Source organism: Falco rusticolus, chromosome 11, assembly GCF_015220075.1.
Source record: "Falco rusticolus isolate bFalRus1 chromosome 11, bFalRus1.pri, whole genome shotgun sequence".
Classification (NCBI taxonomy): Eukaryota; Metazoa; Chordata; class Aves; order Falconiformes; family Falconidae; genus Falco; species Falco rusticolus.
The window spans coordinates 11,065,146-11,078,977 of NC_051197.1; the positions used below are offsets into that span (position 1 = coordinate 11,065,146).

The window sequence follows — 13,832 nt, forward strand, 5'->3', positions numbered from 1 at the left end:
CCGCGCGCCCACCCCCGCCCCTCAGCCGCGGCGGGCCGGGGGGAGCCGGCTCCCGGCGGCGGCAGCGAGGAGCTCTCTGCGGGGCAGGGCCCCGGGCCGGGCCGGGGAGGGCGGCTGGGGCCGAGGCTCCATCGCTTATTGTTTCCTGCTTGGCTGGGAAGTTCCCAGCGCCTGGCGCCGCCGCGGCCCTCCTGGCGCTCGCCCGGAGTTCAGCCTCGTCCTGTCATCGGGCCGGTCGGTGGGGTGCGCGGCGGCGGGGGGGGGGGGGGCAGGGCCGGAACGCCGCGTTCCGCCGGGGCGGTGGGGTGAAGTCCCCGGGGGGCCGGGCCGGGGCTTCCTGCGCGGCGGCCCCGGGGCGGGCGGAGCGCCCGCGGCAGGGGCGCCCCCGCTGCCGTCTGTTTTGATCGCGAACTGGAAACGAAACTGGGTGAGCCGCGCTGGCTCGGGCCGCTTCCCTTCGCCTCCGCGGGACTGACGGCCGCTCTTTCCGGCAGCCCGCGGCGGGAGGGGGCGGCCGGCGCCCGGCAGTGACACGTGTGCCGCGGGCAGCCGGGCCCCGTCCCCCCCGGCCTGATGCCAGCCCGCTGCGGGGGCCGGGGCCGGGGGGCTTGTCCGGGGCCGCCGGTGAGCTGCTGGCTCAGGACCGGCGCCTGGCCGTGAGCGGGGGGCGGCCCTTTTCCAACGGGAAAGTTATTTCTGCGCGCCCGGCGTGTTCTGCGCCGAGTTGGCCCCAGGTCCCGTGCGGCCGAACTTAACGCGGCTGCGGCCGGGCCCGGTCGCAGCAGCCCCGGTCACACCTGGCATCTCCGAGAGGCGTTTAAGACTTTGGAGCCGACTCAGTTTAGTAATGAGCTGGTTTGGAACCATTTTAGAGTAGTTAATGGGTGTCTGCGCGAGTTAGGAGTTTTTCGACAGCTGTAGAGGAGCAGTCGCTATTTAAATCCTTATAAGTAATGGTAGCATCATCTAAGAGTACTGCTTGAAAATATTTTTATGTTAAGATGACCAGGTAAGTCAGCCTTCCCTTCCCCGCCCCCGTGGTCTGAGTGACACAAGTGTTAGTAATGTTGATAACGCTCTGAAACGTTGCAAGCGACTGGGCAAAGTATGGAAACAGCGTGGGGGGGTACAGAGATAAGAACCAGCTGAGAGAATCGAAGAGCAGCAAAGCTGAATTTTCTGTAGAGTTGACATTGCTTCTGTAAAAATGTTAGGTGGTTATGAAAAAAGGCTTATGCAAATGTTACTTCATGAATGAATACAGCTGGTATTTCAGTGAAAGGTTCCCAGCACTCATCCATTTGGAGACCGGTATTTCAAACTTCCAGCCTCTGACTTGGGAAGGAAACAGGTGTAGAGCAGTGGAAGCGAGAAATAAAATCACCAGATTTAAGAAGAACAGTTTTTCCTCTCGCATTCTTTCTGATGGTTCCTAGAGAAAAGTACCTTAAAAAGAGAAGTTCTTGAAGTTTTGCATTTAAAATAGAGAAGCTTCAGGTGATACTTTGCTATGTTTGGAGGTTTGTTTTTCTTTTCTTTTCTTTTTTTTTTTTTTTACAACTATTTGGAGGAAAATGCAGCCTCTGCATTTTATATTCATCTGGTTTGTAGTCTTAATCCTGTGTGACACAGAAGTTTCCATTGCAGATATCACATTAGAACTTAAAGCAAAAATATGCAGGGAACAGATGGCATTTAAGAAAAAGAGAGTCCTGTTTTTTCTGTGGATGTATCAGAAATAAGAGGAGCAGAATGCAGATGTGATATATAACAAATCAAGTGGAAGCACAGGCTTCCTGAGTAGTAAAAATACTTTAAGAATATTTTGCAGGGTATGGTCAACTTGTCTCACAGATGTGACTGCTTTGCACGTGGGTTTACTGCCTCTTGAAATTCCTGGTTTAAGTTAGTAAGTCACTACAGAAAAATAATCTTCACTGGCGTTTTTATGAAATGTAAAAAATGTTTCAAGAGCGGTGGGATACAATACAGAAGAATACTGTGGTTGGATCTATGAATTTGTTCGGGAGTGTGCGATGTCAGATAATGTCGTTCTTGTCTTTTACTAAGTGACCAAAAACTATTGGTTCAAGAGTTAAAGTAGCTTTTTTAGATTTAATATCAGTGTTACAAGATGTTTGAAGTTGGTTGTGTAGCTGCTGGATTGACTTAGTTGTGAACTGTACTTCAGGGCACGCTTTATTCGTTTGTATGAGCAGATTGGAAAAAGGCTGACTGTGTTCAGTAGAGCTAAAACATAAAGCACCTCTCTTCAGTGAAGCGCTGGCTGCTCTTGCATGGATACAGTTTTTTCTTACGGCTTTGTGAAAACAAAACTATGGGATGACTGTTGCCTTCGGCAGGGAAAGTCATAGTTACTGAATTTTGTAGTTGAAGTGCAGTGTGTATAGCAGGGAAGTTTGTTTGAGATTTTTAAGTTTTACGTTAATTTATTGGTAGAGGCAGGAGTGGTTTAGATTTTGTTCTGCTAACACAGCAGTGTAAGCAGACGTTATACTGCCACTTACATAGTGACCAGGATACTAACTAAATCGTATGTGGCTTTGGTTTCAGTAAAGAGTAATTGAAGTGCATGTTCCCTTTACTTGTCAGATTTGATGAAAAGCAGTGAAGTTGGCAGAAATGTGGTCCTGCTTAGAATACTTCACGAATGCCAGGATGTTGTTTAGCTTGTGTTCTGTAAGTTAGTATGTTCCTGTGAAAATGTGCCAAACTTTAATGAGTTACTGTATGGTCAGAAGATAAATCTAGATTTTTGGGAAAGGATTTAGGTAGAGATTGATGGTGGCTATGTATCCACCGCCCCATATATGCATGTGCAAACACTGTGCAGACCTAAAAATTCTAGGTTAGATGAGGCCATTAACATGACAAGTAAGTGGGAAGGGAAGCATATTGGTTAAATTAATCATACATCTTCGCAATCAGGCTGTATCACTCCAAACTGGAATTTCTTGATTAAAGCATGCTTAACTATTGCAGTTCCTGCTTCTCTAGCCGGCCTTCAGAAGTGTCAGAAGAAGAATTTTAACACTTTATGCTTCTTAGACCTCTCTGCAATTAAACAGCAAAAAGAATTTGCAAAGTGTTGGTGTATGCGGTTCCATGAAATGACTAATCTGAAATAGTTGCGCTTCCAAGGTCTGGCTTAACAAAAATTCTTTGAACCAGTGTATCCAAACATAACTGAGGTTTTCTGCAATAAATGAGAAACAAATATTTTGCTGAGCATGACCTTATGCCTCGGGGACTGTTCTACACTGGAAAGTTCACCAGAAGCTACTGAAATTCTAGGATTTACAGTCATTTTAACAAAAATGCTGCTTTTTTTTTTTTTTTTTTTCCTCCTCCTTGAATCTTTTGATCACTTATAGTTCAGTGTTTTCATAGTCTTATCCTCCACCCTGGAAGGAGCATCGTAACTTTATGGTCTGATGTTGGTGGCTGTTAATAAGCTAAGGGGTGGGTGGATGTATATAATGTTGTCTTAAATGCATGTCCCTGGTTTTAGGAATCCCCTTTTTCCAATAAAGGAAGAATTGAAGAATTTTAGATTAATTTCCCTTAGAACAGACGCTGAAAATAAAAGTGCTCCAGGCTCAGGTAGCTAGTAAGTGTCAGGGTGGATAATGGTATGGCCAAGAATAAGTGGCACTGGGGACAGAGGCAGTGTGGCAGGGACTGCTTTCCCACATATCTGTGTGACCCTCATAGCATAGTTGCAACATACGGAGCGTGTGGCAATGATCGTCACTCTCTTGGCATTTTGTCATCTTCAGTTTGTGATGAACAATTAACTTGTAAATAAAGGACTGGGTCTGCCGTGGAGGTATATGGTATTATTCTAGGCACATAAATTACTGGTATTCACAAAGCTGCTGGTGAATTTGTATGGTAAAGATTACAACAGGTCTCCAGCCTTTCAGCAGAAAGGAGTGTTTTGCCATTGTGTTCTAATGCGTCATCCATCGTCAAGGGATTAATCAGGATTCACGTGAGGTGGTCTGAAAAGACCTTTGATGCTAATCTTAAAAAACTCAGCAAGGGAACTCTCTCACTCTGAAAATGTTGAATGTGTTATGATCTTGACTGTTAGTTTGGGAAAACTGTCTTTCCTTTACTTTGAACTCTACTTAAAAGTAGAGAAACAGGTAATGACGACTTCAATGGCTTCAGGTTGGCTGGGCTTTATGGAATGTGTCCTACAGTATTTAGGGAACTGAGAGCCTGTGGGAGTGGGAAAAGTTCCAGAACAATGAACAGACTTGAGGAGCGCTTCCCTTCACAACATCTAGAAAAAGGCAGGACTTTGGGTATGGTCAGCGGAAGAGTGTTCACATCAAGGAGTCTGTCCTAGGTCGTGTACTCTTCAGTGTTTTTACTTCTTTATGTTGAAGTATTATTCTTATTGAACACACAGATGCTATGATCTTGACAAATTCAAGAAATGGTCTGAAATCAATAGCATTGATAGGTTCAAATTACTGTGTTTAGGAATATTACCTTACACAGACAAGTGACAGCTGGCCAGGCAGTAGTTCTGTGGGAGAGTATTTAGGGGTCATGGTTCCTAACTTACCATGAGTCAGCAGCATCATTGTCATGAACGTTCACTTGTCATACTGGAACATATAAAAGAGCATTGTAAGCGAGGTAACGAAACAGTTTTTCCATTCTGATGAGGAGCGGTAGGTCTTCAGCTAGAAGTACCTCGTCTGGTTTGTGATACCGTCATACTTTGGGAAAGTTATGGCTGGGTATAACAAGATCTGTAAAGAAGATAACAAAGTCTGTGAAAGAGAAACCATGAGTGCGGACTGGGGGGAAAATTGGATTGTTTAGTTCTAGAATGCTTTTATAAAACTCGTGTTTCATCAGACATCAGCAGGTGATCTATAAAGCAGCTTTAAAAAGTTACCTGCAGGTATAACTGGGAGCCAGCTCTGACATCGTGTCACTGCCTGCAAGCTGTCATGCTTGGTAGATGGGTCGCATCAGTTTTTTCATCATCAGTGCTTTGAACTTAAAAGCTTCAACAGTAAAATTGAAGCGGTTGGGGGAGGGTGTTTGTTTTTTAAAAACAAGACTATATTTGATCCCAGAATATGTTATTACATCCTTTTTCTGCTGCCAAACAGTGCTGGGATGCAGGGTGGTCTGTGGGACTTCCCTTCTGACACCTTCCCCCCCCCCCCCCCCCCCCCCCCCAAAAAAAAACCCCAGCCACCTGCTAAGGTTGCCTTTCAGTGAGGGAATACTGAAGTACGGGTGTGGAGGAAAGATGTTTTAAAAGGTATCTGCAAAGAGAAGCTTGTCAGCTTGCCATATCCATCATGAATAAAGCAAGTAGTTATGGGTTGAAATTGCAGCAGAATTTATTTACGTTAGGCATTAGATGCAGGGGCAGGCTTTCAGGCCATAAGAATAACCAAAACAGATCGTAGAGATACACTGGAGAATGCTGATATGCTAATCTCTTTTGATTTACAGCTCCCAAAAACATATTCCAGTGGAGGTTTGAATAGCTGCATAATGAAATCCAGTCTGCTGATAGCAAACTCATTTTTCTGATACTTTTTGAGACATTTTAGGATTTATTTTTGGATGTCTGCAGCATGGAGATCACTCTACAAGTTGGTGGAGGAGGGCATTGCTTAATTTATTTTCAAAGGTGTCTGATGGGAGAGGGTAGAGGTAGTCTTTTAAATCTCAGAAAGGATGGAACTGCAACCTCTGAAGATTGCCCACCCCCCCCCCAGTCTTTTCCTAGTATTCCCTAGTTTATTGTAGGGCACTAGGATAGAAGAATGACATTGTTTAACTCTTGGCCTGCACAGTGTAGCTGCCAAATAACAGCACAACAATTCTCTGCAAGATCTAATGACAAAGCTCAAACCAGCTGGACAACACCTTGTCCGTAACTCCTTGCTTTATTTTATCTCTTAAGTGTTTCACAGATTAGGTCACAGAGCTCCAGCAAAACACTGACATATCTGCCAGCTGCAGCAAATCATCAGATCACAGGATCAGGGATCACTTGTTCCTTTTTTTTTTTTTTTTTGAAGCCAAGACCAAACAAATGGAATATTTATTATTTGCGCAACTTATATTTATAGGACTTGTTTTAAATGGAAGTGACTTCAGTGTCTTTTTTGCATTGATGTTTGATAGTACTTTTTCAATTAGAAAGTGCTGAAAATGTTAAGCTAGTGGAATGAAAAACATAACAGAAAATGTAAACTTTACAAACTGTAATGCAGGTGTTGTACACATGGTGAAAAGTGCTGAGTGAACATGTCTTTGTTGTGTCCTAGTCCCAGACAAATAAATGTGGAGTTTGTTCATACTGTCCTGGTCTTGAGGTAAAATAGTTTGGAAATAATCCAAGTGAAAGGAGGGGCAGAGAGGGTATGATTAGTCCCCTAGTCTTGGCCTGTTGTCTTGGCTGGGAAGTACCTGTAACTGGAATGTACCGCCCTCCCCAGTTTGTAGTACTGATCTTGCAGGGCTAGGGGAATGTATCGAGGGCAAGAATTACTATAATATTGCTTAGGAGAATGGTCTATTATTTCTGAATATCCTTCTCTGTTTATTTTGTTGACTCTCCATTCAGTTTCCTCTGCAAGTGACATGCCTTCTACTATCTTATCCTTCATCTGGAATGCAGATCTGTACTTCCCTGTACGTGATTTATAGTCTCTCTTGCCTTGACACAAATATTTGATAAATAGTCTGGCTGCATTTGATGCTCCTTCCAATGGAAATATGTTTTTCTCAGCTCCAAACAGAATATATTTAAATGTAGGTGTGCTATAGTAGCAATAGTAACCCTTGTAAAATACTGGGTAATAAAATACCCTTAGTGGGAAACACCCATGCCATATTTTTATTTTTTTAAAGGTACTGAAGAACTACTTACTTCACTTCTGCTTAGGCTCCGTCTGCGTCTCTGGAAGACAGGTAGGCAGGGTAGTACGTGGCAGGGATAAGCCAGTAATTACATATTTGCAATTCTTTCCGTATGATGAGGAACATTATCCTGGTGTATGCTATGGAGCAGTGGGAAGTGACTTTGTTCATTAAGGCTTTGGGCAGAGCACACAGATAGGCTCTTCGCTGCTGTTTCACTCGTTCCGTCATGAGGTCTGCGGGGGGGGTAGTGGTGCCTTTAAAGGCTGCCATGACAAGGTGGTGTGCTTTGTAAGGTTCAGGGAGAACGGAGCCTTATCTTGACTTCAGATACTTTCTAAAGGTCTGTAGATCAAAGTGCGTGACAAAATAGATATTTGATTTTTTTTCTTTTAGCTTCAAGAGCTAAAAAGACCTTTGGGTTTGACTGAAATTAGCAGAATACCTTCTCTGGATTTTAAATACATTATTTCATACAGTGCTAAAGCGGGTTGAAAGCTCAGAACATTGCTCAAATTTAAAGCCTAATACTATTTAAAATATGCCTTTATTTTGCATCAGTAGTGGCAACAGACACGCTTGTTTAATAGAGGTGTATACAGTCCCTGGAACCTTACTCTCTGCAGTAGGGCAGAGCATTGAGCAGGTTTTAGTATTCAGATAAATACCGCAGTTCTCTAATATAAACAGTACTAGGCTGTTAAAGAGACATCGGAGGGAAGTGGAATCTTAAGTGGCGTAGGAGAGAGGCATAAGGGATGACAGTGTTGCCAGTGGCTGTTGAGTATAAAACATCCAGGAATAATTGTTGGTGCGCATAGTATCTAGAAAGTTTGTACTTTCCCCATTCTGTGCTTGTAAGGTGTCGAGTCTTTCAGATTGTACGTGTTTAAAACAGTCCTATCTTGGTACTGAGAGTAAACTCATCAAAGCCCACCAGAACAGCTCAGTTGCAATGTATTGTGCTTGCTGGCTGACGTTCAGAGCCTTATCATCTTACACAGGCTTCTGTACAGGTTCCCCAGATGCTGCCTTTTCCAAAACGTGCTTTGGGCTTTTGTGTTAAATACAGCTTGCTTCCAAAGACAAGCTTGCTGGCTTTGGGTTCTGTGATCTCCTCAATGCACCCAATACTGTTGACCCAGTAGTGATGTGGTGGTAGCCTTGCTGGCAGGAACCTTCATCAACTGGGGCTGGAAGGGCAGGCATCCGTCAATCAATAGCATTGCTAAAGGTGATGGTTTTGTCAATAGCGTTTTCGTGTTTGATGAAGAATCTAAACTACATCGCAGTTCTAGCCGTCACTTTTCTCTGTGGTTTGGTTCTGTTACTCTTGTATGCCCTTGTATCTTTGATTGCTGTTAGAAAGAAAGAAAAAAAAAATCATCTCCCTACCCACTGCATTCTAGACCTCTGTATTCACAACACTGGGCTGTTAGGGCTTTGCAAGGTGTGTGGCTGTGTGGGTGCATATACTTGTTCCAGAAATTTTTTTGACAGTAAGATTCAGTCAGTGTGACCTCAGAGAAGGGGAAAGTAAGTAGGTAAATAGACAGGCTGTTTGTGAAGCAGTACTGTACAAGACGCCAGTGGGAGGATTGTCAAAAGGGAAAAGAGTTTTAGGGTATAGATGTGTCTATCTGGATCTTTCTTAACCTATTTTCAGTTCGTTGAAGTTGGTCATCTGGTTTGCAACAGTGGTCAGATATGTAACAGTTATTATGGGGGTTTTTTCCCCACCCCCAGCCTGTTAACTCTGGAAAAACTTTTGTATGGACAAGCTTCTGGCATGTTTTCATCTTGGAATATATAGATTTGCAGTGTTGTTTCTAGAACACAAAACAGTTTTGATGATTCTGCAAGACAGATTCATTTGCTTTAAACTTGAAAAACAAGGTGTTAATCTTTCAGTAATAGCTGATTTTCACAAAAACTTTTAATATCTCTATCTGGGAAGATTTTGGGTTGGTACAAGATTAACATTTTAATCCATCTTTTAGTGTTTTAATGGGCTCATGTTACCATAATTCTGGTAAATCTGATGTGAGTGATGCTTTGCATTTTCGCATGCTAGATTTTTTCAGCAGCGAGATAGAATTTAAACAATGTTTTCTGCGGTATTTTTAATTAATAGAACTGTCCTTTATATTAGAGTAACCATTTGGGGAGTTAAGCAGTGTGACATAATGGAAAGAAACAAGCAGCGACGGCACATCTGTATTATAGTTATTCTGGTGCATAATACCTCAGGTGTGTGAGCACTACCAGTTGTACGTGCCATTCTGGAACATCGACGTTTGTCCTCTCAAAAGGTAGCCGTGTTTCAGTCGTGTAGGCAGACTGAACATGTGTCTAGACAATTGTATTAATGGAAGCTGAAAGCAAAATGAAAGTAAGTTTGTTTTGTAGATACTTCATGTAGGTGAACTGCAAATAAATTATTTCAACTTGAAGATGTAGCTCACCAGTTGTTATGACAACTGTTGAACTAATAATGCTGCACCTGTGTCTTTTATAGTAAGGCCTAATAATGCATGCAAGGGTGGAGTGAGATTTAGAATTACATTATTTTAAAGGGCTCTGCACCCAAATATTATTACCTTATTCAATAAAGTTTTTCTGATAATACTAAGACCAAGCCATGTTCTGCTTTTTTGGAAAACAGGATAACGAAATTTCATGTGTGGCTTTTTGATACCCTTAAAAAATCGTTAGGGTGCTTTTGACAACTCCTAGGTTGGGCTCCAGGCAGTGACTCCCTATTTCTGTGAATGTGTTGGATGAATCAAAAGTTGTTAGAAAGAGGTCATATCTTAGTGAATGCATATGGTATTAATTCTTTATCACAAACTAACGTACACCTATTAAATGACACGCTACTCTGAAGAGTAGCTAAGTGGAAAGGTCTATTGTGTATGTTTAGGCATATCTGCTTGATTAAATAACTTTAAAAGAGCTACACAGAAAGAAAACTGATGAGGAAAGTAAATTCTGTTCTGCCTTATGCATCCATTAAATTGTTCACTAATTTTTCTGAATGCTTTTGCAACCCAGCTGACATCAGATCTTTAGGAATATTACTGAAATCCCAATTGACTTGGCCAGTTAGAAAAACAAATCTTTACTTCTTTAAGTAAACATGTTCTATTCAGAGTAATACATAGAAATGCACTGAAGTGAACTGAAATTGTGGCAGGGATAGAGAGATGTTGTCCTTGTGACTTTTACAGCTGCTATTAGCTGGATTGATAAATGTATAATGAAGGGTAAAAGTTTACTTTTATGTTGGTTTTCCATTGGAAGCTCCACTTCTTTGTGATTTGCTGTTGCAGGAGAACAGCAATTGAATTAGTGGCTGTAATTAATAGGATTCTAGGTAGACAGCAGGGCTGAAAGGACCTGAGGTGGTTTGCAGGGTACAACGATGCAGAACAGGCATCCAGTAAAATGTGTTCGTTTAAGAAATGTGAGCAAAGGTTAGAAGCCCTGGTTCCAGGTATTCCTAGAGAGGTTGTGTGCTGGCATGGCAGATGATCTTGTGACTCAGGGTAGATTTTGCTTCCCATTGGGCTTTTACGGTTCTGTGGGCCAAGGCAGGAGGTGGGAAAGGAAGTAAGAGGAGTGCACTGCTGCTGAGGCTAATCTGTGTGCTTGCTTAGGAGTTTTGAAACATCTTGATCTATTTCCAGTGAGTAATTTCATCACTCGGTGACTGAATATCTTTAGCTTGTCTCTCTAGTCTTATGTTCTGGGTAGTATAGGTCTTTACGTATTGAATCCTCCTTGCTTCCCACTGTCAGGTGTATCTGGAAAGCTCAGCTTGAGAATCAAAACTTTAGAAACTCTCTGGTTTAGAAATTAACTCTGATCAGGTCTATGTTAGGAGCAGAAATGAAAGTTAGAAGAATTAGAATAACTGGGCAACCATGTTCAGCTGTAACACAGCAAGAACACCTTATGAACAGTGTATTGGAGAATGGGGATTTTGTCCTGGACTATGTAAGTTTCCTTACTGTCATCTGTCTCTCTTCTTTAAATCAAATATACTTGTATATTCCTTCCATTTTCATGCCAATTTTTGAATATTTGTTTAGACAAATACACAATGAAATCTGGTAATATAAAAGAGCATCTGACAATTTTAATTTATTTGACACTATGATAAATTAATTTCTTCCACTTCCGTGGTAAATGACATGAAGGTTATTTAAATATGAAACTTAAACACCAACCGATAAAAGTACTTTTGTAACTACAAAAACTTACGAAAAGAATTTGCTATGAAATTACAGTTAACACTTAATGCAACATGTAAAAATTAATAATTGAAATTATTTTTTTAAACAGGCTAATTAGAACTTCTAACAAGTGGAACCCAAGTGCTAATACAGAGTTTAAATTTTTACATACTAATATTACTTGCCAAAGACTTCATCTAGATCAGTGAAAGAATATTCCGGGGCAGTTGACAGACAACCTTTTTTTTCTTCACCAAAGCTCATTAATGCAGATGTCATTGTTCAGAACATACCATTCAGTGGTATTATTATTTTCTCTTTTTCTGATTTGTATTTCCAGAAATAATTCAAACTTGACCTCATTTAAATGGAGAGAGGGAATTAATTAAATTTGCATTGACGAGCACTTTGTTTGCTTTTTCCTGGAATTGGGAGTGGCTACTGGGGTTGATCTTTGTGCTTGCTGTTTTCCATAGTGAACCAGAGACTAGTTTGACGGAACTGTAAATGCAATATGAGAAGAACTGGGAACTTTGCCTTAAGGGAATGCATGAGCGTTTGTTCCACTCGCGTTTTCATGTGCATGACCAGAGAAAAGCAGACCCCACCTGTACTTTGAGGAATCTCTTAACTCTATTCATTATTGAGTACTTGGCAAAGGTCATTTCAGTTCTAGGTAGTAACAACAACAAAAAAAAACCAACAAAACACCAACCAGTGTTAGATATTAGGAAGAAAGCTTAATTTGCACAATTTTTGCCACTGTATAAACTGGTCATGCTCTTAAATCTTGAACACTTTGTGCAGTTTTGGTGATGTTGTATCTAAAAGATATGGTGAAGGCCATAAGGATGATTACTGGTGTTCAGAAAGCTTCTGCAAAAAGTCTGACTTAGCTTGGAAGAGGAATGACTTGGTGAATATGTATGTCATGTATAAACGCATGAGTATCATGAAAAACTGAACAGAATGCGGTTGGGCACTTTGTTAGCACAAGAAAAGGTCCAGCTGAATTAAGGCTGACATTTTTAAAGCCGTGAATTGACTTTTACACAAAATACAAGCAAATTGTATCCCTTCCCATTTGGGAGGCAAAATTTATAAATGTGTTGAAAACCAAAACAATTCAACAGATTTACATAGAAGCACTGACTGGTAATAAACTGTAATACAGACTATGGCCTAAAAGTCTGAGAAAGTATCATGGAAGCCTGGATGCTATTCCCTCTTGTTCTTGCACTTTTTTTTTTTTTCTTAAGAATTTATTGTAGGTTGTTGTCAGAGAAGGCAATTGAGAAACTTTGGGTCTCGCCCATTACGATTGTGTGATATTACTGGTTTCAGTAGTGTGGTATGTTACAGAAGTGGTCTTGGGTAAGTTGAAGGTGTAATGCTGGAGAGGATTCGGAGTGCGTGGGGTAATCCTAGAGACTGAAGGGTTTCAGTAGTAGAATAATGTACAACATTTCATCTAACAGCAGGTTTTTTGCTTTAGCAAGAAGTATTGCATTTTAATGTCACATGCCTTGTTCTTTTGGGGATAGTATGTGCACTAGAAGGTGATGGCTGAAGAGCAGTATACATGCCTATTGAAATATGGAGCCAGCTACAGGCTGTGTCTGCATATAGTGTGTTGGCATGTGGCCCTCAGTACCTTGCTTATGTCAGGAAAAACAACTTTGGAAGGGCTTAAGATAGGGCTTTGAATTTACTGTCTGAAGTGTGCCTTCTCTACGCTGCCTGCAGGGAAGTGGGTGGAGATTAGTTTAAGCATCTTGCTTTAATTTACTGCAACCTCAGTGCAGACCCTCCCAGTAACTGTGACACGCACAAGTGAGATTGTTTCAGAATAAAGGTTACAAAAGTATCAAAATACTTCATAGAAGGTTTGAGGTGATGTGGAGGTCGCTTCTTTAACAAATACAAGGTTTTCTGGTCACCCTAATTTAGGCAAACTGTGCAAGCACAATGTTTGCAAGACTTCCAACAGCAGTCCAAAATGTCATGTCTAGGAGTTGCAGTAGTCTGTCTACTGTAGTATCTACGGTTAGATACTGCTCCTTAATGAACTGCCCTGGTCACTGATACTACCAGTGGTACCAAAACAGCAGGTTAGGAGACCTGAATCTTCTGCAACATCTTTTCTTAATTGGTGGTTGGAGTTTTGCAGAGTTTCACCTTGGGTTTGATTGTACCAAAATACAAAAAGATGTCTTGCAGCAGTACAAGTTTTGCAAACTGTTGATGTGCTTTCCTTTTCCATTGCCTATTCCAAAGGTACTGGGAACATTTTGTGTGAAGTGGAACCTGGGTATTATACTTCTGCGGTGGTTTTATTCTTGTTGCGTACTCAGACCTAGTTCCTACTTAGAAACTGTAATTCTGTGGTGTTCATTTATTTAGATGCCCCTAAATTCAGAGAATTTTGCATGGGCTTTGCTCTGGTTAGGTCCATTTTTCACATCGCTGTGAATTGTTTTCAAGGTTCATAAAATCAACTTCCTAATTATATGACTTTGGTCAATAGTTTGACATGCCTTAATTGCTATACAGTTTGTTCTGAAAAGCATATTTATTCAGAAGGTAATGAACCTTGTTTAAATATAGTCAACTGCATTGACTTTGTCCCTGTTTTATCTTCTACTTCCTACTCAAATGTTTGGT

The 13,832-nt window shown here is 41.4% G+C and overlaps 1 protein-coding gene across 2 annotated transcripts in view; it reads left to right on the forward strand.

Annotated features, from left to right (window-relative positions):
* GPBP1L1 (GC-rich promoter binding protein 1 like 1) overlaps positions 1-13,832 on the forward strand; it is a 35,184-nt gene that overhangs the window by 327 nt on the left and 21,025 nt on the right. The window contains exon 1 of one of the 2 annotated variants that reach the window (XM_037403528.1): positions 6,962-6,981. The exons of the other annotated variant lie outside the window; for it this stretch is intronic. The gene's annotated coding sequence lies outside the window, so the exon portion shown is untranslated. Of the gene's footprint in view, positions 1-6,961; positions 6,982-13,832 lie in introns of those variants that run through there. 2 annotated transcript variants of the gene reach the window in all.